At 39.5% G+C, this 24,950-nt stretch overlaps 1 protein-coding gene across 7 annotated transcripts in view; it reads right to left on the minus strand.

Moving 5' to 3' along the window:
* Positions 1 to 24,950, minus strand: part of CFAP299 (cilia and flagella associated protein 299) — a 572,345-nt gene that overhangs the window by 310,366 nt on the left and 237,029 nt on the right. The gene's annotated exons all lie outside the window — the stretch shown is intronic.

Below are 24,950 nucleotides of genomic sequence, written 5' to 3' on the forward strand. Positions count from 1 at the left end.
CTCCATTACGGCAAAGGCTTCTGGCAAGTGGTAGGTCTTCTTCCACACTCATTCCCTCCTCTTTTTTGTTTGTTTGTTGTTTGTTTTTATTGGTCCTGTTCTACTCAGGCGTCTAGTTTCACCTTCTCTTCAAAGCGGTTCTTCACAAAGTCACCGAAAATGTCCGTCTTCGCCAAACCTAACGACCATCTGTTTGCCTTCCTCTTATTCCACCAGCAGAAGATCACGCTCTCCTATTTTAAGCAATTCCTTTACTTCCCCAGTTTAGCATCTCTCTGGACTTACTTCGTACTGCATTCAAGGGTCCCTCAATATTTTCCTTCCATTGAAATGTAAGCTCCATAAGGGCAGAGGTTTTGTTTCTGTTTTATTAATTGCTTAATATCCCAACACTTGAAGTAGGGTCTGCTTGAAAACCTAGTGACTTTTCACTGAATTATAAAGGGAGATATTGGTAATTTGGGCACAGTGAGGCCCAAGAGTTCCTATTAACTTGTAAAATTGCTGGACAGAATTAATCATATGGTCTAATAAACCACCTTTTCTCCTGACTCTTCTAGTTCAATTAATAATGCCATCATTCAGTTCCCTGACCAATTAGATTATTCAGAACAATACTTAAAGCCAAACTTAGTCAGTTGCCAACTCCCACAAGGTTTATGTTTACTGGATCCCTTCCAACTGGATCCCTTGGCCTCTGTCCGTCCATAGTTTATCTTCACACTATTAACAAATGACTCTCTCCTAAACAGAAGCCTGAGAATGATCATTTGCAATTTATAAAAGTTTTAACCTCTTCAAAGCAACAGATTAAGTGCAAATCCACCCCCCTCCACTAGCTTAGTTACCCCTCCATATCCAGGAAAGAGAATCATCCCTTTTTCCTACAGTAAGTACCTATTATTGATTTTGCAGCTTCTTCCCTGCCCTTACTCACCCTTTCACTAAGTACCTGCAGAACTGTACTTTGCTCCATTTCAGCTTCCAGCACATTCTCCTCGTGCTGTTGCCTTAACTCCCCACACACATTTTCCTCTTTGGCTTGAGGGCATGAATGTCCCCCACTGTCTGTCCGTATAAGGGTCCGATAGGTCATATTCATACGCTGCCCTTTCTGCTTCTCCTCGTTACAATCATTCGTACTTTTATATGAAGTGTAACCTGTGGGGAGATTTCTAATCTGGGATTCAATTCTTTACAGTGCCTAGCACAACACCGTGTGCAGAGAAAAGACTTAATTTTAAAAGTACTTAAACTAAGGTGATAAATGCTGCACATCTCCAGATAGAAACCATTGTGATGTTGGCTTTAAAAGAGAAACTGTTCACATAACTGAATATGTACTATGATAAATATATTCATCAACTTGACAGAAAATGCTTTGAATGACAGACACAGTGATGTTACATAAGGATATAAAGACTTAGCTTTAAAAATATGCTTGGATGCTCAAAAAACAAGTCTTGCAAAAAAATACTCTGTATAATAAAAATTTTCAATTTTGTGTCATGTATCTGATGCCATATTTAGCAGATACAAAAAATTTCTATCTACAATGACAGAATTACCCAGGAAATTCAATCAGTGGATGCAGCATAATTATTTACATATCACATTAATACTTGAATGGAAATGTAAAATGTTTTCATGTGGATTTTGTAGAGCAAAGTAACTCATGATATCCCCTAATGATACATTGCAGGGGTTGTTGCTTTCTATACACAGGGGCCACTAATTAATCTTGAGTAACCCTCCGAGACACAGAATGTAAGCAGTGTGCACACAGGAGGAAAATAATACTTCACCAGAAAAGAGACACAGAGCAAAACCAGACTACATTTAAACAAATACAGGGCGATTCTAGGTGATACCTAGTGTCACCACTGGAGCTCACTTGAGGGGAATCAGAAAACTCCCAGGACTAATCCTGAAACATGATTACACATGTTTCTTAGCACTCCATGGAGGAAATATATGCCGATGAATTTTGGCGGCTGCTGCTTAACTAACTCCTGGTAACGAGAACACCCTGAGCGTTTCACAGGAAACTCAGACTGAAGCCCTGAACTTGAGATAAGGTCACTGTGCCCAAGGGATGTATACCTGAGCCTAACAGGTGGCTAACTAAGAGGAAAGAAGGGTAAATCCCGTTGGGCAGGCAAGCAATGCCACGGGCCAGCAGGACCCAGCCCCAGTCTACCGTTCCAGCTCTCAGCTCCCACCAGCCCTGAGACGCCCACACACACGCCTCTGACATTCCGGCAGATGGGGGCGCTCAACACTTCCCCAGGGGCTGCACATCAGAGCTGGGTTCATGGATGTGCCTCCCAGGAGTCAGACAGGGCTCCGGACTCAGAAGAGCCCTCTCCTTGGTTTTATTTTTTATTGTGGTACAAGAGACGTAAACTTCACCATTTTAACCTTTTTAAAGCGTACACGCCAACGGGGCTCCGTACGCTGACCTTGCGGTGCGGTGGCATCCATCGCCAGAGCTTCGTCATCCCAAACTGAAACGCCACACTCCTTAAAAGGCAGTTTCTCATTCTCCCCTCCCCAGCCCCTGTAGCCCTTCCTCTGCTTTCCATCTCTTTGAATCTGACTCTGCCAGGTACCCCATAAGTGGAAGCACACAATTTTTGTCCTCTTGCCAGTACTTGTTTTAATGCGTCACTGTCACCGCCTTGAAATTCTTGATGATTGTAGAACACGAGCCCCTCCATTTTCATTTTCCGCTGGTCTTATCAACAATTATGTAGGTAGTCCTGCTGTGAATAATCAGAATTCCCTTCCTCTCTTTTCCTCATACCCAAAACACCTCCATGTCCTTCTGAGCTCTACTTAAATGTCACCTCTTCTGTGAGATGAAGAAGAGGTGACATAGCCCACTACACACCTTAGAGTGTCTGAGGCCACCCTTCACATTGCATTGTTATCTTTTTTTTTTTTTTTGCATTTTTAGGGGCACACCCACGTCATATGGAGGTTCCCAGGCTAGGGGTCTAATGGGAGCTACACCTGCCAGCCTTCACCACAGCCACAGCAACGCCAGATCCGAGCCGCATCTTTGACCTACACCGCAGCACGACAACACCAGATCCTTAACCCACTGAGCAAGGCCAGGGATCAAACCCGCAACCTCATGGTTCCTAGTCGGATTCGTTTCCGCTGCGCCACGATGGGAAGTCCATGTTATCCTTTTTTTAAAACTCTGCCTAGCCCACTAGAGGAAACGTCTGTACCCTGATGTATCCTTGTACCCTCTGTGCCTGGTATAGCCCTGATTCATGTCCCACAACACATGTGTTGAGGCCCTAATCCCCAGGGTGACAGTAGGCGGAGATGGGGCCTTGGGAGGTAATCAGGCTTAGAGAGAGTCATGATGGGACGAGTGTCCTTGTCAGAAGAGAAACCAGACAGCTTCCTCCTGTTCCTCCTGCCACGTGAGGACACACTGAGGAGGTGGCCGGTCAGGAGGCGCGTCCTTGCCAGAACCTGACCGTGCCAGCACCCTGATTTCAGCCTTCCAGTCTCCAGAAAAGGTGAGAAAATAAGCTTCTCTCGTCTAAGCTACCCAAGCCCATGATACGTTGTTACGGCAGCCTGAGCAGATGAGACAACCTGATACAAAGGAGAGCTCGACCGTGTCCACAGAGCATAGGAACAGCTGCGTGCTCCCCACGGACACACCTGACATCTGCCGCGGGACTTCAAACGTAATGAGGGTTGGTGGAGAAACAGCAGAACACTGGGGACTTCGATGGCTTTGGTGATGCAGAAACTCAAGTCAGAGACTTGACTAAGTCACTGGAACTGCGAACTGGAACCGAGCACTTACAGTCTCGGGAGGGTGTGACCACGTCGTAGAATCCATGTTTTAGTCAGTCATCCAATAGGCTGGTCCCAGTGTCTCTGATTCTGGAAGTCTCTCGCTCCTTTACTTTGGAATAAGAAGTAAGAATAAGGCCGTCTTCCTTGTTTGTACCTTTCACGTCAGCCTTGGAGTCTCACCTGTGGACCCCTCTGACCAGACCCAAGCAGGCTGGCTATTTAGGCTTCAGCGTTTAGAGGATCACAAGCACACATACCAGCAAAACGCACAATAGCAGGTGACCGTTGAAGGAAATGTCCTCAAATCGGTGCCCTTTGGCGCGAGCTGACTCCCTGCCACACCTCAACAAGTAAATTAATGTTCCCCAAGCAGGGAACTGGAGGGGTACTGTGCAAAAAGAGTCTCTAACAGAAGGCTGGATTCATTCATTCCTGGTCTTAGCAACCATATGCTCCCACTCGTTGTGTGACTCCGGAAATAAAGCTACATCTCCTCACCTGTCAACACGAGAGGGTTTGGGAGGTGACTCTCCCTGAGCTCTGAACACTGCAAAAGTCACCTGATCCCTCCCGTCTAAATGCTATGTGCATGGAGAAAGTTCAAAAGAGAACTGTCTTTGCTGCTAGAAAACAACTAAGATACTATCAACTACAGGTTTTAAGAGCGTCAACTATGTGTGACGAAAGAAGCGCCCTGTACAGACTCTGCAGCACTGGCTTCTCCGCCAAACACTGGGAAGTAAGACACCATGACCCTTAGCTGAACTGCTGCTTGGACGTGTTATTTTTTAAAAGACATGATAGAGATTGCAGACTTTTGTTCATTATTCTTCTTGCCGTTCCTCCAGGTCATCTAATAGGCTTGTTCTAGTGTTTCTGTTGGCTTCTCTAAGGAATGAGACGACCTTACTTGTTGGTATTGTGCATGTCAACCTTATGTTCTCATTCGGGACCTATGACAAGTAAACGAGCCTGGCTGGGGAAGCGCTTCACATACAATGAAATGCTATAGTGCTGGGAATTCTTTAATTTTAACTTTAAACTCGATCTTCTGGTTGCATGACTGACCACCTTATTATTACCGGTACTGAAAAAGGTCCCATCAATACCAAACGTCTCAGGTCCACAGACCAAAGACAAATGCTGCCATTGTGCAGCACGGGATGCCCTGTCAAGGAAATGCACAGGCACTGACAACCATTTCACAAAAATGAAAATGCATGTCTATCACTTCCCCCTTTTACTGTACATTATATCTATTATACCTTGCTGACAATGATTTTTTTCTCATTTTCCCTCTATTTTGTCGGAATACAATTTAGAGAATGTTATCCATACCTTTTGATAGCCTTTCCATGCTAACATCTTATCTTCATTAGACATAATACAACAGATGCTCGATCTTTCAGAAAGTGAACAAATGGAATTTATGAAAGACCCCATCTTTAGAACATCCCTGGACGGCCATAGGCTGCATTTTTGACTGGAGTTTCACAGTAAAGTTTCAAACTATTTTTTGATAGGTACAAAGAACAACACGTTTTAAAAACATTTCAATTTACCTCTTTTCTAGCAGACACACCTTAGTTCTCTACACCAGGGGTTGGTGAACTTTTTCTGAAACGAGCCAGATAGAACGTACTTTCCGTCTGGGGCATCATACAGTCTGTATTATAATTAGCTTGCCATCTACCGCAAAAGCAGCTGAAATCAGCATGTAAATGAATGCGCACCGATGGCCTGCTGTCCCTGCTGTCCAAACAGACGGACTTGGTCCACAGGCCACAGTCTTCTGACCCCTGCTCTATCCCACTCCATGCATGCTGTTGCACAAACTGTAAATCTAGGATGCCGACTTAGGTTGATTCAGAACAAACTTTTCTTTTTGTGTGTGTGTATGTGCGTGTGTTTGTCTTTTTTAGGGCTGCACCCATGGCACATGGAGGTTCCCAGGCTAGGGGTCGAATCAGAGCCGTTGCTGCTGGCCTGCACCACAACCACAGCGACGCAGGATCCGAGCCGAACCTGTGACCCACACCACAGCTCACGGCAACGCTGGATCCTTAACCCACTGATTGAGGCCAGGGATCGAACCCACAACCTCATGATTCCTAGTCGGATTCGTTTCCGCTGTGCCACGATGGGAAGTCCAGAACATACTTCTCTGTCAGCTGTGACACTTTGGACGTGTCTCTTAGCCCATCTGAGCTTCCTCATTTGCAATGTGAAGGTAGCTGGTCCAGGTGAATGTTATCAAACCCTAACATTTCAATAGTCACTTCCGCATCTGCTTCACTGCTCCCGAACACTTGCCGAGAAGCTAAATGCCAAAACTTGTCCACAGGTTTTTTGTAATCTTAAAGATTCTCTTTTGCCAAATATTTTATTGTTTGACTGCTTTTCTTTGAAAAGCAAACTTTTAGAACTCCTCAATAAAATTTCTGAATGGTTGTTAATGAAACCCTCTGTTCACCCACAGGTGAGCTTTCAATACTGCAAAGGAAAGGTCAGAGAATGTGGTGTCCGATACCGCTTGAATAGACACTACTTGAACGGCCAAGGTTAAGGCTGCTGTTCTGTCCTGCCGGGCAGATGCCCTCTTTCACCTGAATTCCTATTTGTACCTCTGAAGAAGGGAATGGGCTTTCAGAAGAAGGATGGGCCTTTAATTTTCTAAACCCTTTGAGGAATATTAAACATGACAGTCGAGGTGGTACCCAAAAGGTCTGTCAAATTTTGATGATAATATAGTACTCCTTTTAACTAGCCAAAATGCTGATAAGATTTGCTTTTCACGGCACATTTCCTTGCAGCATTAGTGAATTTATGAGAAGTTTCTTCCAGGAAACATACAAATTATAATTCTATAAGAATGTAAAACTATCCACTTATCAGTGGCCCATATTTAACGAAAGATCTAAGATCTCCAAATTCTCTGCAGGTGATAAAGTTGAATACGTGAGGGACCATGGTTGTTAAAAGACTAATTGACAGATGAATGCCTGCTGCTACTTTCAATACCAACATGGGTCATAAAAATCCACTTGCTAACAAATTCCTGCTTTATTACCTGAAGGGACTCTGAGAGTGGCTGTGAAAATGTAAATGAGCATATAAAAATCATGAAGTAACCGTTTATTTTACCTTTATGTTTCTCCTTCGTTCATTTCAGTCCTAAGACTAAGAGGATAAAGAGTGCTTAGCAGTCACTAACACTCATTAAACTTGAGAGCAATTTTGTTTTGGAGAACGTATCTTAGCTTTTAATAAAATGCTGCATTTAACCAAGTTTATAAATTATTTTCTTTGACTATTATTTATTTTGTTTAAACAGAATGGAAGTAAAGTAGAACAGTGAAAGTGGCTGTTACTTTTACAGGAGGGCTGTTTGCAGCAGGTAGAAAAACGGAGAAAGAAAAAGCAGATTCTAGATCTTTAATTTATGGTAGGGAGACTCCATTCTGGATTCACTATTCTGTGGGGGGTACCAGCTCTCATGAAATACACTTTCTGTGGGGAAAGCTGCATATGACAATAGCTTTTTCAACTGTTTTCAGCTTAGTTCCAAGGATATAAAACGCAAGATGAGCTAAAATATTGTAAATGAAAAATTTCCATAAACATGCATGAAATTCATTTCCTACTTTATAATTCTAACAATTACAGAATTTTATAAAGTGAGAGGAGTTCCCATCGTGGCTCAGCGGAAACAGATCTGATTAGGAGCCATGAGGTTGCCAGTTTGATCCCTGACCTCGCTCAGTGGGTTAAGGATCTGGTGTTGCCGTGAGCTGTGGTGCAGGCTGCAGACGTGGCTCGGATCTGGCATTGCTGTGGCTGTGGTGTAGGCTGGTGGCAACAGCTCCGATTCACCCCCTGGCTTGGGAACCTCCATATGCCGTGGTGTGGCCCTAAAAAGACGAAAAGACAAAAAAATAAATAAATAAATAAAGCTAGATTACTCTAAAGACACCTCTATTAAGGACGTATCATTTTTGTACAATTAAGCATTTCATTTACTAAATACCTTCAGGAGATAGCACAGTAGGAAATGGTTTACTATATGCCCTCGGTGGAATATACGACGTTAACTGTATTTCACCATCACATTTTGACCATTTCCAGTTAGACGAAGGGTCTCCGACACTGTTTACATTTGAGCAACTCAAGTCTGACCGGCATTCACTAAATGCAACTCCCTGTCAACCATAAATTTAATACAATTGCAACTAAATGACAATATGCGTTCATAACGATGTCTCCAAAGAACTGAAAAAAATCCCCTAAGTGCTTTAAGAAGCTTAGAAAATTCAAATCAGTACATCCATTGGGGGGGTACTTTTGAGTACAACTTAATGATTCAATTACAGTACCCTATCCCCCCCCCAAAAAAAAAACCTGTGTTCTGACACACACATTCAACCTCCACGCTCTAAGAGGGCACTGCTTTATGATGATTGAAATCAAGGTGGAGTGTTTACACAGCTACGTGAAAACGTAAGCCATAATAGCTGACATTCACATACTGCTTATAAAACAGCAAGCACGTTCTTTCAGATGGGTCACTGTGTGGGTGTACGTGTTATTTTATATATATATAAATACACACACACACATATATATATATGGAAGAGCTTATCTTCTCTGCTTTACACGCAAGGAAACTGAGGACCACCTGCCCCAGAGGCTGAGAGCAGAACTGACCTGAGTGAGCTTGATCTGGTTCTAGCCCCCCCCACCTCTACTCTTAGCCATTACGTTGTACTGGTCAAGGGTTTTCTTCTCAATAAGCAAGAGTTTACATTCAGGTTTTTTTCTTTTGTTCTAATAATTCCACGGTCTCTTATTCTTTACAATATTAAAAGTGCTTAAAGTGTGAAAACACTGAACCATGTTTAAAACCCGTAATGATGACAAATTAGTTTCAGGAAAAAGTGCTTCTCACGCAGCAATACAATTGGCATTGGTGTACAAACGTGGTCTCTGAGCAAAGTATAAAATCAGCACAGTTCAAAATAAATTCTTCTCCCGTGAAATTCATAAGCAAGCCAAGGAGCAAGATTTTATTTTTTAATGGCTAAGTTAGACTCAGAGAAAAATCAGAAAAGAAGGTATCTACATCCCTGGTCCGAGCCCGTCCTATTTAAACCCCTTAAGCCAGGGCATCACCCAATCAAGTGTGTCCTCAGAATGAAAAACTGAAACAAATCAGAAGGCCTATTAAAGTTAGCACGGTAATTTTTAACCCGTAATTTATAAAGTTAAGCAGTCATGGTCATATTTTAAGAAAAGAGCATTCTACTACCATTACGCATATATGATTTACAAGTTTCTCCATTTTAAGAAGAAATGAGTGTTAAACATTTTTTTTCAAAAATGGCCTTTGAAAGATGAAAAAACACTGTGTTTAAATCATATGTCCTTCAGCTAATTTTTATGTCTTAATGGTTATATCAAATAAAATTCACATATAAAATTGTTCATTCATCATATTGTGAGTTTTTGACACAATATGGATTGTGCTTATTAAAATTACATTTTCAGGGAGTTCCTGTCATGGCAGAGCAGAAACAAATCCGACTATTATCCATGAGAATTCGGGTTTGATCCCTGGCTTGCTCAGTGGGTCAGGGCTCTGGCGCTGCTGTGAGCTGTGGTGTAGGTCACAGACTCACAGATGTGGCTTGGATCCCACATTGGCTGTGGTGTAGGGTAGGTTGGCGGCTGTGGCTCCAATTCAGCCCTAGCCTGGGAACTTCCAAATGCCATGGATGCAGCCTTAAAAAGCAAAAATAATAATAATAATAAAGTGACATTTTCACATGCAAGATAGTTTTTAAGCTCTTCTTCCTCTTCTTTTACAAGTTAGGTAAATGGGTTTACAAATTCCATTAGTGATATCTTAGGAAATATTTCAATTTCTACTTACTTGATAATATATTTTTCTATTATCACTGTGTTTGAATATATATAAAGAAACTTGTAAAAAGCCACCTCCTCACCCAAAAAATGATTTTACTTCTAATTATATGAATGAAGTGATAAGCATATGTATGCTCATAAGTATGTGTATGTCAATTAGCATGCCCCCCATAAGTCATTCTTTTCCTTCTTTGTTTTCTTCGTAGTATTACAGTTATCACACTACTTTATTCATTTATGTACTTGTTTATTGTCCATCTCTCTTACGGAGCATTCATTTCCCTAATGTCCAGAGACTTGTAAATACAGTCTTTTCATCCCCAGCAGCTAACACTTGCAAAGTGCACAGCAGATGCCCAATAAAGGTAGATGCACTACATGAACGAATGAGCCAATATGGAGAAAAGAAATAAATAAATGTTAATAATAACTTCGGGTATATTTGGCCTTTATGAAAAGAAATTCATATTGTTAAAAAATAATTTTGATACAAGAAAATGATTTTTATCACAAAATGTTCCTATCACAATGAACTAAATCTATCAAATGAAGTACAACATGAAACTATAAAGAAAATGGTTTCAATAATTCTAATTTTCCAAAATGCTTTTACTATTGTTTACATGACAAAAGCAATCATAATCCATGATGATATGGATTAAAAAGAAAACAATTTTAGGAGTTCCCATCGTGGCTCAGTGGTTAATGAATCCGAGTAGGAACGATGAGGTTGCGGGTTCGATCCCTGGCCTTGCTCAGTGGGTTAAGGATCCATTGTTGCCGTGAGCTGTGGTGTAGGTTGCAGATGCGACTCAGATCCCGTGTTGCTGTGGCTCTGGCACAGGCCGGTGGCTACGGCTCCAATTCGACCCCTAGCCTGGGAACCTCCATATGCCGTGGGAGCAGCAAAGAAATGGCAAAAAGCCAAAAAAAAAAATTTAAAGAAAATTTATGTAAATTAACTTAAAAACAGTATGTTCATACAGTCAGTATTATGCTAGTGCTTGAACATTCCAAGAGGCAAAGCAGAGTGTGCCTCCTCATTTTCAAAATGAAACAGATAAATACTTGAACTTCTGAACCACTGGTATTATAATATACCAAAAAGCGTCAAGGAAAGGATGCTTACTTAACAGGAAATTATTAAAAGGGAGAAATGTATAAGGCTAGGAATCTCATCATATATATTTTTCTTTTTTCAATATTTAATTTTATCAACTACTACTATCTGGCCCTACTCTTTAATTCATTCATAATTTGTGCTTTGTATTTATGCAGTCATCTATTTCAAGTATTTGCCTTGAATCTTATGAAAGTTATATGATTTATTAGGCAATAGTATACATCTAAGTACAATTAATAAAGCATACATCATATAACACTACATCAATAGATATTTCATGTAAAATCTATTATAAAATAATAGTTTACTATTCTCATCTATTAATCTGGTTAACACTCAATACTCACAAAATCAAGACTGTCATTGTACTCTGAAATTAAAATTTAAAAAGATAATAATCCCTGTGACCATAACAGTTCAAAACATCCAAGACTGGGCCAGCGGATGTGAACATGATGTTACTATATAATTCATTTGAACACCATTACTCTAATACAGGAAGTAACTACATTTTATGAATAGTTCTATAATTGATCACATTTCTCTTACGGTTTCTAGTTTAATATTTTAATAGTCTAAATGGCATTCTGATATTAAGGGGATTTGGTGAGGGTACACTCTCATTTTAAACCTAATTAATCTCTAAAATACATTGTGCTAATACATTGTGTGGGTAAAAAAATGTATAAGTCTGCTTATTCTTGCAATTTATTTCATGGAACATCTACCATGAATCAAGTCACATCATTTAGGTCATTATAAAAGCATCATGCAGTTACGGTCAATGAATTACTTAATAATGGGTGGATCATTACTCACCATTTATATTAAGAACATGCAATGAATAAAAAATATAAATGCCACGTATTAAATCAATTAAAAGTATATGCTAAAAACTTATCTTAATTTTGTCCTTCTTTGAATGAGTCCCCTGGCCTTAAAGAAATGCATTTTCCAGGTCTCTGGGCTATTGCAGACTTTTGACAAGTTTATCCAAGTCGAATAAAAATTAAAGATCCTCAAGAAAGAAAATTAAAATATAGAAAAATTTGTTTCCAAAATAAAATAAAATTGATATTTTCAAATACTATACCAAGAAAACTACTTCATAAGTTACAAAGTTTTAGGAAACTATGAAAAGCATATCTATAAGCAAGCCCTGAAAACAAATTAGGATCATGAGATAGAGTGGCTTATTGGTGTGATGCAGTATGTGTGCACAGCATCTATCTTAGCAAACCTAGTATGTCTACAAGAGCACTATTAAAATGTTCTCAAAATTTCAACATATTGCATCCCTTAATTTGGTGGTTTGTTTGTTTTTTAAATTTTCTAAGAAACTGTATAAGTTGACTGACAAGGTTTGAAATGAGAAGTTTTTATTTTCCTGCCCAGCGAAACCCAGCATTTCTGAGCTCAGTATATGTCCTCTCAATTCCATTTGCAAATCAGTCAGTTCATTGCTGAGCTTGTTTACTTCTTATAGCACTTTGCGATTATGATTACCGACTATCAGTGATCCACTGAAGTGGTATTTATCAGAGCTTTCGCTATTAAAAATAAACTTACATCTTTCATGTGCTTGGAAATGAAAAAATATCATTAGATAAATAATATGAGCATTATGATTGTCACGAAGGTCTTTTCTAAAGCATCTGAAAACATGTTTCTTAAGCTTATCAATCTCATTATTTATTTAAAAATTGCACTCTTCTTAATTTAGTTAACACGAGCTACAGCCTTTAAAACAATGGTATTCACCAATTTACAAAGTAAAAGACAAATTTAGTGCAGGTTGTAAATTTTCATTTTAATACATTTATCTTTAAAGACAGGACTTTTCTCTAAAAATTGAATTACCATTTGATCCAGGAATCCCATTCCCGGGCATCTATACAGAGAAAACCATGACTCGAAAAGATACATGTACTCCAATGTTCATTGCAGCACTATATACAATAGCCAAGACATGGAAACAACCTAAATGTCCATTGACAGGAGTGGATCAAGAAGATGTGGTACATATACACAATGGAATATTACTCAGCCATTAAAAGGAATGAAATAACAGCATTTGCAGCAACATGGATGGACCTAGAAATTCGCATGCTAAGTGAAGTTAGACAGTGAGACACCAACATCATATGCTATCACCTACATGTGGAATCTAAAAAAGGACACAACAAATTTCTTTGCAGAAAAGATACTGACTCACAGACTTTGAAAAACTTACGGTTTCCAAATGAGACATGTTGGGGGGTGGGGGAGATGCACTGGGGTTTTGGGATGGAAATGCTATAAAATTTGGTTGTGATGACTGTTGTACAACTATAAATAGACTTCTCTGATAACTGCTAAAATAAGTCTGGCTAAAATGATATGCAGCGTTCACAGATGCAGAGTGATGAGGTTGAATCTGAGATGATTTTACCCTACCGGTAGACAGTGTTTTCCTTTTCTCCGCCACAAAGAAAAAATAAACAGGCACATACCTGAAGATTGCTTTTGTACCATTACTTCCATTAACTTTTGGATGTCCTATTCAAAGTGTGTTGAGCCTCGCAATCTCTCCTCCCTACCTCACAGTTGTTTTTATCATATTTCCCATCTCTCTGCCTCTGTGTGCTGCATTCTGGGTGAATGCCTCAGTTCTACCATCCGGTTCACTAATTTTCTCTTAGACTACGTTCAATCTAGAATTTATTTTATCTAGAACTTTGAGTAACTTCAAAAAAAAATCTGTTTCCAATATCTATTGATTCTATTATAACTAGTCATTTTTTTCTTTCTTTTTTCTTAATTTCTGTTTTTTATTCATGAATATTATTAACAGACTATTGCCTAAAATTAATTTCATCTACAGTGCATTCTTGGGAACGTTTATCTCGTTTGTTGGCTGTTTCTTAACATTAATTGTGCGGAATCCTGGTTTGCGAGCTCGTTGCATGAAAGGAATCCCTCCTCTCCTGCATCCTTTCTTTCCATCTCTCTTCACTGTTATAAGCCCTCCCTATTCTTCTGTACTTTGTTTCTACTTAGTGTCTTAATGGGTTACGCCCAGAATCAGACCATAAAATAGCTACTTCTGGAGCTCCCAATGTGGCATCTTGGGAGCACTGACATGTTCAATCCCCAACCCAGCACAGTGGGTTAAGGATTCAGCATTGCTGCATCTGTGACTTAGGTTGTGACTGCAGCTCTGATCTGACCCTGGCGCAGGAGCTCCATATGCTGCAGGGTGGCCACAAATGAAAAGCATGTTCCTTCTTAGTGGTGACAGCAGTGATAATACTAAATTAGCCACTAGGCCAATGAGAAACTTGACTTATTTCCAACTTTTTTTAAAAAGTGATGTATTGGTATTCTTGATTACTTTGACCTACAGTGTCTTATAAAGCCAGAGCCCCAGGCTCACAACAGCAACTATAACTATAACCTCCTTTCCTGAGTAAAAGTGGAACATACCAGAGTCATTCCCTTCCCAGACACGAAGCAATAAGCCCACTCTCTCTAGTTTCAAGTATTACATAAAGATTTTTAGACTGTGTGACTTAGACAACGTTTCTGGTCTACAGAGATACTGATCTTGCTCTTGAGCCCAGCTGCATCTGTTAGATATTCTTTACTTTCGTCTTTTACTGCTATTTTTTAAGGCAAAGGTGGTGCTTTAAATATGAATTCACTGTGCTATCCCAATCAGAAATGCAGGTTGTTATTAAAAATATATCTATAAGAAAAATAATAAAGACCAGAGAAGTTAACATATTATGAAACAAGACGGTTTTAGAAAAGATGCCTATGTAAAAGTCCTTATCTAAGAAAGAACACTTTGGCACACGGAGATGTGGTGCAGGCAAAATCATTCCATGTTGATGTGAAGAAGAAAACTGAGGCTCCCTGCATAGTTCATGTTACAGATGAGCTGCTGTATTCCTATTCAGTGCTATTGCCCTTCTTAGCTCATCTCACTTTCTCGCTCACCTGGACATTTGCAACAGTCTCCCAATTAGCCTCCTGTTATCAGCTTCTCCTCTTTCATGACCAGAATAATTACTATCCCAATTTAAAAAATGATCATGGAGTTCCCGTCGTGGCGCAGTGGTTAACAAATCCGACTAAGAACCATGAGGTTGCGGGTTCGATCCCTGCCCTTGCTCAGTGGGTTAATGATCCGGCGTTGCCGTGAGCTGTGGTGTAGGTTGCAGATGTGGCTCAGATCCCGTGTTGCTGTGGCTCTGGCGTAGGCCGGTGGCTACAGCTCCGATTCGACCACTAGCCTGGAAACCTCCATATGCCGCGGGAGCGGCCCAAGAAATAGCTAAAAAAAAAAAAAAAAAAAAAAAGATCCTGGCAGAGCTTTGTATTAAAGAATCCAAATTTTCCCTGAGCTTACAGGAATGAGGATGACTTTCTGACACTGAAGGTCTTTAGCATTTGACCTCAACTTAATCTACAGTCTCAGCTTGTAATATTGAACTTTGAGTGCCTTCCTTGTCAACCAAAACATTCCTAAGACAATGCTTCACTCTGAGACGATAAAAATCTTCTTCCTTATGGCTGCTCTACCTCAAACATTTGCTTTTTTCCTTAGTACATTCCCTTCAGCAGCCAACACTTTCACTGAATGTCCTAGAAAACCCTCAATTCCCTAAAGACCCAGGACAAAATCTGCTTTTCGTGCATGTCCCAACACTGGGTTCACACTTCATCTGAAGAATTTATCATATTCTATTAATTATTTATAAGCAAGTAATTACAATTAAAATCTTCTAGAAAGAGCCTTTATTTCATCCAGCCCAGGATCTCCATGTTTGTCTTTAACTAAGAGTTGAGATTTTTTTTCCCAAGTGACTTCAAAAGCAATTTTTTGGAATCTGGAATTTAATCTTTCATAAGCCTTCATAATATGACTACTCTCTTAAGTAGGTTCCAAGCCTCGTCCTCGGGAAAATGAAAGAAGTTATCTTCAAGGCGAACACTCACAGCACACGTTTCAAAGCATCTTGGATACAACGGATGTGGCTTCATACCTATAACCAGATCCTAGAGAAAAAAATTCTATGATCTATCAAATATTTAAGACAAAAATTGAATGAGGTAAGCTCTCCATTGGAAATACTCACTGGGGACCGCTGGAAAAGGGTTCAGTGACTTTGCGAAAGGCCATTCACTTGGTGATAAAATAGAGAGAGCTGCAGAGTGAGTACAGAGTCTGTAAGTGGCAGTCACAGAAACAGCCCCTTCGATGTATTCAAATACCATAGGCCAGCGGCTCTATACATTCTGTTATTTAGTTTTCATTACAAACCAACCCCTAAAGGCAGATGTTATTTTTCTCATTTTATACACTAGGAAAGGAAAGCTTAAAGAGGATAAATAGCCCCAGATCTCATAGCTAGAGAATGGTAAAGGCCAAAATTTGAACACGGATCTACAGTGTTGTAAAACCAGTGCTCTGACTACCTATAGGGCACAGATTTAAGGAGAAAAAAGAGGCAAAAGGACCATCGGTCAGTCAGTGTAAAGTTGATTAAACATGACCTCAAAGAACTAATTAAGTCAAGTGATGAGAATGATGACAGGGATAAGGAGACCAAGCTGAATTTATCAGTATGGCATCACGAATCAGGCCATCACCCTGAAGCAATAGGAACATGGTCTAAGTTCACTGGATTGTAGATCAAACACAAAAGACAAAGGAAAGATTAATGAAATTCATTTCAAAACTGGTTTATGAATGTCTTTGGAGAAAGTCACAATGGCTCTCGATCAAAAAGCCCTTTCAGAAATCCTCCTCTGCTCTGAGAGTAGGACGACATCTCCTTCATCAACACAACATCCCTGGCACCTTCACAGTCACCCCTCTTGTCAGCAAATTGTTCTTTTCATTCTTCTCTAGACTCACTTGCTGATGAGCCACTCATAAATACACATATGCAATGTATTACTGCTCTTCCCAATAAGCAAGGGTAATGGCAGACAATCGCCCCCAAAGATTCCTGACTAAATTCACTGCACAGCCTTGACCACTGTACGGTGGCTGCAGGTGCTGAGTTAAGTGTGTACTAATGGAAGGATTGTTTTGTTGCATCATTTTCCATAAATGTAACTCATGAAAATCCATAACATTCACTCTAAGAACAATAACAATGATAAAATGCCTTGTGTTTTTTACCATGTATTTTAAAATTGTTTACACAACTCCACATTATCTTATTCTCTTGATGCTTCTGATTGTTGATGGTATTTGCCACTAATATATCAATACATTTTTATGGAAATTGGAAAATAATTTTAAAGCTCATTTAGTCACGTTCATAGCAGAAAATGGACAGTTTACAGTATCATGAAAAATTCTTTCAACCTGAGCCCACTGCAATAGAGAAAGAAATATTACAAAAGCATTTTATCAGACACAATCACCCTGGAACACATGCCTAAATATAAAAGGCATGAGTGGACAGATATTTAACACAGGCAAGTCAAATCAACTGTCCCAACCAGTGACAGGAGCTTAGAGAGTGAGTTTTAACAGGCGCTTAGCTAAGACCTGTTTGCACTGTGTTTTGAGATGAAGGGAAATATACCATATTCAGTCCTTCACGAGTATTAAATTTCTGCTAACTATTTGGCTACATTCTAGATACACAATATATGTAAGGCATCTAGTTAGGTGGCTAGCACATTAAATATAATATATTCTTTAAGGATTGAAGAGGATAATTCAGGTTAAGGAAATGAGTCATTAAATGTTTTCCAACACTAAATATACTAGAAAATTCATGTGTCTTAACCAGGAAGTTCAACAATCAAAAACTATAAGAAGCAGGAGGCGGGATTGAGATGGTGGAGGAATATGACCTGGTGTTCACCTTCTCCCACAAACACATCCAAAACACCCTTTCCACAGGCAGAACGATTCACACAAAACATCTACTGAATGTTGGCAGAAGACCTTTAGTTGCAAAAAAGGGCAAGAAACCCTCCACAAAACTGGGTAGAACAAAGAGAGAGGCTACAATTCTACCAGCTGTTAAAAGGTCACCACACCAAAAATCTACAAAAATGAAAAGACAGAAAACCATAACTCAGATGAGGGAGAAAGGAAAAAACCCAGAAAATCAGCTAAGCCATGAGGAGATTCTTAGCCTCCAGGAAAAAGACTTTAGACTGTTGATGCTGAAGATGATGCAAGACATTGGAAATAAACTGGAGGCAGAGATGGATAGCTTACACGAAACACTGACCAAAGAGATACAAGATATAAAACTTCAACGAGAAGAGATGCAAAATATAATCACTGAAATAAAAAATTCACTAGAAGTAGCTAAGAGCAGAATACAGGAGGCATAAGAACGAATAAGCGAGATGGAGGACAGATTAGTGGAAATTACGGATGCAGAACAGAAAAGAGAAAAAAGATTGAAAAGAAATGAAGAGAGTCTCCGAGAACTCTGGGACAACGTTAAATGCACCAACATCTGTATTATAGGGGTGCCAGAGGAGAAGAGAGAGAGAAGGAGACAGAAAAAATATTCGAAGAGATAATAGCTGAATGTCCCTACCATGGGGAAGGAACCACTCACTCAAATCCAGGAAGCACAACAAGTACCATACAAAATAAACCCAAGGAGGAATACACTGAGACATATATTAATCAAACTGACCAAAATTAAAGACAAAGAGAAAATCTTGAAAGCAGCTAGGGAAAAGAAACAAATAACATACAAGGGAACCCTGATAAGTTTATCAGCAGATTTTTCAGCAAAAACTCTGTAGGCCAGAAGTGAGTGGCATGATATACTTCACATGATGAAAGGAAAAAACCTCCAACCAAGATTACTCTAACCAGCAAGACTCTCATTCAGATTTGAAGGAGAAATCAAAACCTTCAAAGATAAGAAAAAGCTGAGAGAATTCAGCAACACTAAACCAGCCTTACAACAAATACTAAAGGAACTTCTATAGGCAGAAAAGAACAAGAGAAGAAGGAAAGAAAAAAGAGCAACAAAACCAAATCCAAAGCAATGAATAAAATGGCAGTAAGAACATACATATCAATAATTACCTTAAATGTTAATGGACTAAACTCCCCAACCAAAAGCCATAGACTGGCTGAATGGATACTAAAACAAGACCCATATATATGCTATCTTCAAGAGATTCACTTCACTTCTAGGGACACATACAAACTGAAAGTGAGAGGATTGAAGAAAATATTTCACGCAAACAGGGATCAAAAGAAAGCTGGAGTAGCAATACTCATATCAGACAAAATAGATTTTAAAATGAAGAATGTTTTAAGGGTCAGTGAAGGACATTACATAATGATCAAAGAGTCAATCCCAGAAGATGCTATAACAACTTTAAATATCTATGCACCCAACACAGGTTCACCACAATATATAAGGCAGCTGCTAAAAACTTTAAAAGGACAAATTGACAATAACACAATAATTGTGGGGGACTTTAACACCACACTTACAGCAATGGACAGATCAACAAGACAGAAAATGAGTAAGGAAACACAGGCCCTGAACGAAGCATTAGACCAGAAGGACTTAATAGGTATTTATAGGACATTCCATCCAAAAGCAACAGAATACACATTCTTCTCAAGTGCACATGGAACATTCTCTAAGATCAATCACATCCTGGGATTTAAGTCCAACCTTGGCAACTTTAAGAAAATTGAAATCATATCAAGCACCTTTTCTGACCACAATGCTACATGACTGGAAATCAACAACAAGAAAAAAACTGCAAAAAACACAAACACGTGGAGACTAAACAACATGCTATAAACAACCAATGGATCACTGAATAAATCAAAAAGGAAATTAAAAAATACCTAGAAGCAAATGACAATGAAGATACGATACTCCAAAATCTATGGGATGCAGCCAAAGCTCTCTAAGAGGAAAGTTTAGAGCAATACAAGCCCACCTCAGGATACAAGAAAAAGCTCAAATAAACAAGCTAACTTTACATCTAAAGCAGCTCAAGAGAGAAGAACAGACAAGACCTAAAGTTAGTAGAAAGAAAGAAATCATAAAGATCAGAGCAGAAATCAATGAAATAGAAACAATGAAAACCATAGAAAGGATCAATGAAATGAAAAGCTGGTTCTTTGAAAAGATCAACAAAATTGATAAACCCCTAGCCAGACTTATCAAGAAAAAGAGTGAGAGGACTCAAATCAATGAAATTAGAAATGAAAAAGGAGAAGTAACAACAGACATCACAGAAATACAAAGGATCATAAGAGACTAATATACGCAACAACATGCCAATAAAACGGAAAACCTAGAAGATATGGACAACTTCTTAGAAAAGTACAATCTTCCAAGACTAAACCAAGATGAAACAGAAAAGATGAACAGACCAATCACAAGAACTGAAATTGAAACTGTGATTAAAAAACTTCCAACGAACAAAAGTCTAGGACCAGATGGCTTCGCAGGTGAATTCTATCAAACATTTAGAGAAGAGCTAAGACCCATCCTTCTGAAACTATTTCAAAAATTTGCAGAGGAAGGGATACTCCCAAACTCATTCTATGAGGCCACCATCACCCTGATACCAAAACCAGACAAAGATACCACAAAAAAAGAAAACTACAGGCCAGTTTCACTGATCAATATCGATGCAAAAATCCTCAACAAAATCTTAGCAAACCGCATCCAACGATACATTAAAAGGATTGTCCATCATCATCAAGTGGGATTTATCCCAGGGATGCAAGGATTCTTCAATATCCGCAAATCCATCAGTGTGATACACCACATTCACAAACTGGAGAATAAAAACCATATGATCCTCTGAAAAGATGCGGACAAAGCCTTTGACAAAATCCAACACCCATTTCTGATAAAAACCCTTCAGAAAGTGGGCATAACGGGAACCTACCTCAACATGATAAAGGCCATATATGACAAACCCACAGCGAACATCATTCTCAATGGTGAAAAGCCGAAAGAATTCCCAATGAGATCAAGAATAAGACAAGGATGTCTGCTCTCACCACTACTCTTCAACATAGTTTTGGAAGTCCTAGCCACAGCAATCAGAGAAGTAAAAGAAAGAAAAGGAATCCAAATTGGAAAGGAAGAAGTAAAACTATCACTATTTGCAGATGACATGATACTAGACCTAGAGAATCCTAAAGACTCTACCAGAAATCTGTTAGAACTCATCCCGAATTTGGCAATGTCGCAGGATACAAAATCAATACACAGAAATCGACAGCATTTCTATACACTAACAATGAAAGAGCAGAAAAGGAAATCAGGGAAGCAATCCCATTTACCATCATATCCAAAAGAATAAAATGCCTAGGAGTAAACCTATCTAAAGAGACAAAAGGCTTGTACTCTGAAAACTATAAGGCACTGATGAAAGAAATCAAAGATGACACAAATAGATGGAAAGATATACCATGCTCATGGATTGGAAGAGTTAATATTATCAAAATGACTATACTACCTAAGGCAATCTACAGATTCAATGCAATCCCTATCAAATTACCAAGGACATTTTTTACAGAACTCAAACAAGATATTTTAAACTTTGTTTGAAAGCACCAAAGACCCACAATAGCCAAAGACATCCTGAAAAAGAAAAATGGAGCTGGAGGAATCAGGCTCCCGGACTTCAGACTAGACTACAAAGCAACAATTATCAAAACCCTATGGTACTGGCACATGACAGAAATATAGATCAGTGGAACAGGATAGAAAGCCCAGAATTGAATGCACGCACCTACAGCCAACTAATCTATGACAAAGGAGGCAAGAATATACAATGCAGAAAGGACAGCTTGTTCAATAAGTGGTGCTGGGAAAACTGGACAGCCACATGGAAAAGAATGAAAATAGAACACTCCCTAACACCATACACAAAAATAAACTCCAAATAGATTAAAGACCTAGATATAAGACCAGATACCATAAAACTCTTAGAGGAAATCATAGGCTAAATCCTCTCTGACATAAATGACAGCAACATCTTCTCAGATCCACCTATCAGAGTATTGACAGTAAAAACAAAAATAAAAAAATGGGACCTAATCAAACTTCAAAGTTTCTGCACAGCAAAGGAAACCCTAAACAACACAAAAAGACAACCCACAGAATGGGAGAAAATATTTGCAAGTAAATCAGCTGACAAGGGATTCATCTCCAAAATTTATAAACACTTTCTGCAGCTCCATACCTAAAAAACAAACAACCCCATCCAAAAATGGGCAGAAGATCTAAACAGACAATTCTCCAAAGAAGACATACAGATGGCCAAAAAATACATGAAAAGATGTTCAACATCACTCATTTTTAACGCAAATCAAAACCACCATGAGGTACCACCTTACACCAGCCAGAATGGCCATCATCCAAAAGTCTACAAACAATAAGTGCTGGAGAGGGTGTGGAGAAAAAGGAACCCTAGTACACTGTGCGTGGGATTGTAAATGGGTGCAACCACTGTGGAAAACAGTATGGAGATGCCTCAGAAAACTAAACATAGAACTACCATTGGATCCAGCAATCCCACTCCTGGGCATCTATCCAGAGAAAACCACGACTCGCAAAGACACATGTACTCCAATGTTCATTGCAGCACTATTTACAATAGCCAAGACATGGAAACAACCTAAATGTCCACTGACAGAGGAGTGGATCCAGAAGATGTGGCACATATACACAATGGAATATTACTCAGCCATCAAAAAGAATGAAATATCAGCATTTTTAGCAACATGGATGGACCTAGAAATTATCATGCTAAGTGAAGTCAGCCATACAATGAGACACCAACATCATACACTTTCACTGACATGTGGAATCTGAAAAAAGGACAGACTGAACTTCTCTGCAAAACAGATGCTGACTCATAGACATTGAAAAACCTATGTTCTCTGGAGGAGACAGTTTGGGGTGTAGGGGGCTGTGCTTGGGCTGTGGGATGGGAATCCTGTGAAATCAGATTGTTATGATCATTATACAACTACAGATGTGATAAATTCATTTGAGTAATAAAAAAATTTAAAAAAATTAAAATTAAAATGAATAAATAAATAAATAAATGAGCTACCAGGCCACCAAAAAACAAACAAAAAAAACCTATGGGATGCCACAAAAACAGTTCTTATAGGTAAGTTCAAATACCATATATCACTTATCTGTGGAATCTAAAATATGGCATAAATGAACCTATCTATGGAACAGAAAGACTCATGGACATAGAGAACAGACTTGTGGTTGCCAAGGTGGAGGGGGAGGGAGTGGGATGGACATGGAATTTGGGGTTAGCAGGTTTGAACTATTACATTTAGAACAGATAAGCAATGAGGTCCTGCTGTATAGCATAGGGAACTATATCCACTCACTTGTGATGGAGCACAATGGAAGACAGCAGGAGAAAAACAATGCATATATCTATGTATAACTGGGTCATTGTGCTGTATAGCAAAGATTGGCAAAACATTGTAAATCAACTATAAGAAATTTAAAAAAAAACAATAAGAAGGGAATATAACATGAGCTCCAAGGGTACCATCTGAAAGGCCTCACCTTGAGCAGACCACTGCCACCTGGTGGAGATTTAATTCAATGGGTTTTGATAAGGGATCCATTCCTAACATACCCCGAGGACTTAGGAATTGGAGTAGGAATCTTCCAATTATTTACTTTGGTGGTAAACTGAATCTTGCTGAATCTTAATGCTGCATAGGTTTTCATCTCTAGTTTTCATATCTCGTTTCTGTTTTCACATGTTCACACAAGTCAATCAATCATCTTATAAAAAATACAATATTCACCAACTTCCTTCTTTTCTTTTTACAGCTGTACCTGTGACAGATGGAAGTTCCTGGGCTAGGGATTGAATCAGAGCTGCAGCTGCAGCCTATGCCATAGCCAAGGCAACATCAAATCTGAGCTGCATCTATGACCTACACTGCAGCTTGCAGCAATCTGGATCCTTAACCCACTGAGCAAGGCCAGGGATCAAACCCGCATCCTCACAGAGACAATGTTAGATCCTCAACCCACTGAGCCACAGTGGGACCTCTTCAACTTGAAATTGCCCCTGAGTTGTGAATGACTTGGAAAAACTGAAGGTAACCAAAGATCACTTTAGTAGTCACAACATGATGATTTATAAGAAATAAATCACACTTGGTCACAAAATGACCAAAATATACATCTCATGTATACTTGATCTGCAACCACGATTTCTGGCTCACAGCTCTCAAAACTCTTCATATTTCCCGAGTGGTAAGAAGAATGGGAACATCGTTTCCTACAATATTTGACCTCCTATCCTCAGTCCCTGGAAGTGCTTCAGCGCTTCTAAGGTGAAACGCATGTTTTGCTATTCTTAACAAACCCCTTTCCATCACAACTGAGTTTATGTTTACTTTTGGAAGGTACTAAGGATGAGGGCTGATGGCCGGGAGAACCAACCATGTGATCAGAGGGAGGAAATTCCAGCCCCACCCTGTGACTTCCAGGGAGGGAGAAGAGCTAAAGGTTGAGTCAACCACTACTGGCCAATGAGTTCATCAATCACGCCTGCGTAAAGAAGCCTCCATGAAAACCCCAAAGGAGGGGGTCAGAGGGGCTCTAGGCTAGGGAAACAGAACACTTCCAGGTGCCACCCAACTGGGCCCCGAGCTCCACGAGGACAGAAGCTGTTTTGCCTGGGACCCCACCCTACGTATCTCTTCATCTGGCTGTTGATTCATATCCTTTGTAATAAATCAGTAGCCTAGTAAGTAAATGGGTGTTCCTGAAGTCTGTGAGCTATTAGTAAATTAACTAAACCCAAGGATGAGGTCATGGGAGCCACCTATTTACAGCTGATTTGCAGTCAATGGGTCAGAAGTACAGGTGACAGCCTGGACTTGTGACTGGCATCTGAAGTAGAGAGTGATCTTGTGTGACTGAGCCTTTGCCTGTGTTATGCGAAGCCATCTCCAAGTAGATGGTGTCACAATGAGGTTACATTCTTGGACCCTGGTATCCAGGAATTGCTGGTTGCTGTGAGGAAGCCTACACACACACACACACACACACAC

The sequence above is a fragment of the Sus scrofa genome, chromosome 8 (genome assembly GCF_054392235.1).
Source record: "Sus scrofa isolate SSC_HxYL_T2T_F1_AM1 chromosome 8, Sscrofa_HxYL_maternal_Yorkshire_Landrace_v2.0, whole genome shotgun sequence".
Lineage (NCBI taxonomy): Eukaryota > Metazoa > Chordata > Mammalia > Artiodactyla > Suidae > Sus > Sus scrofa.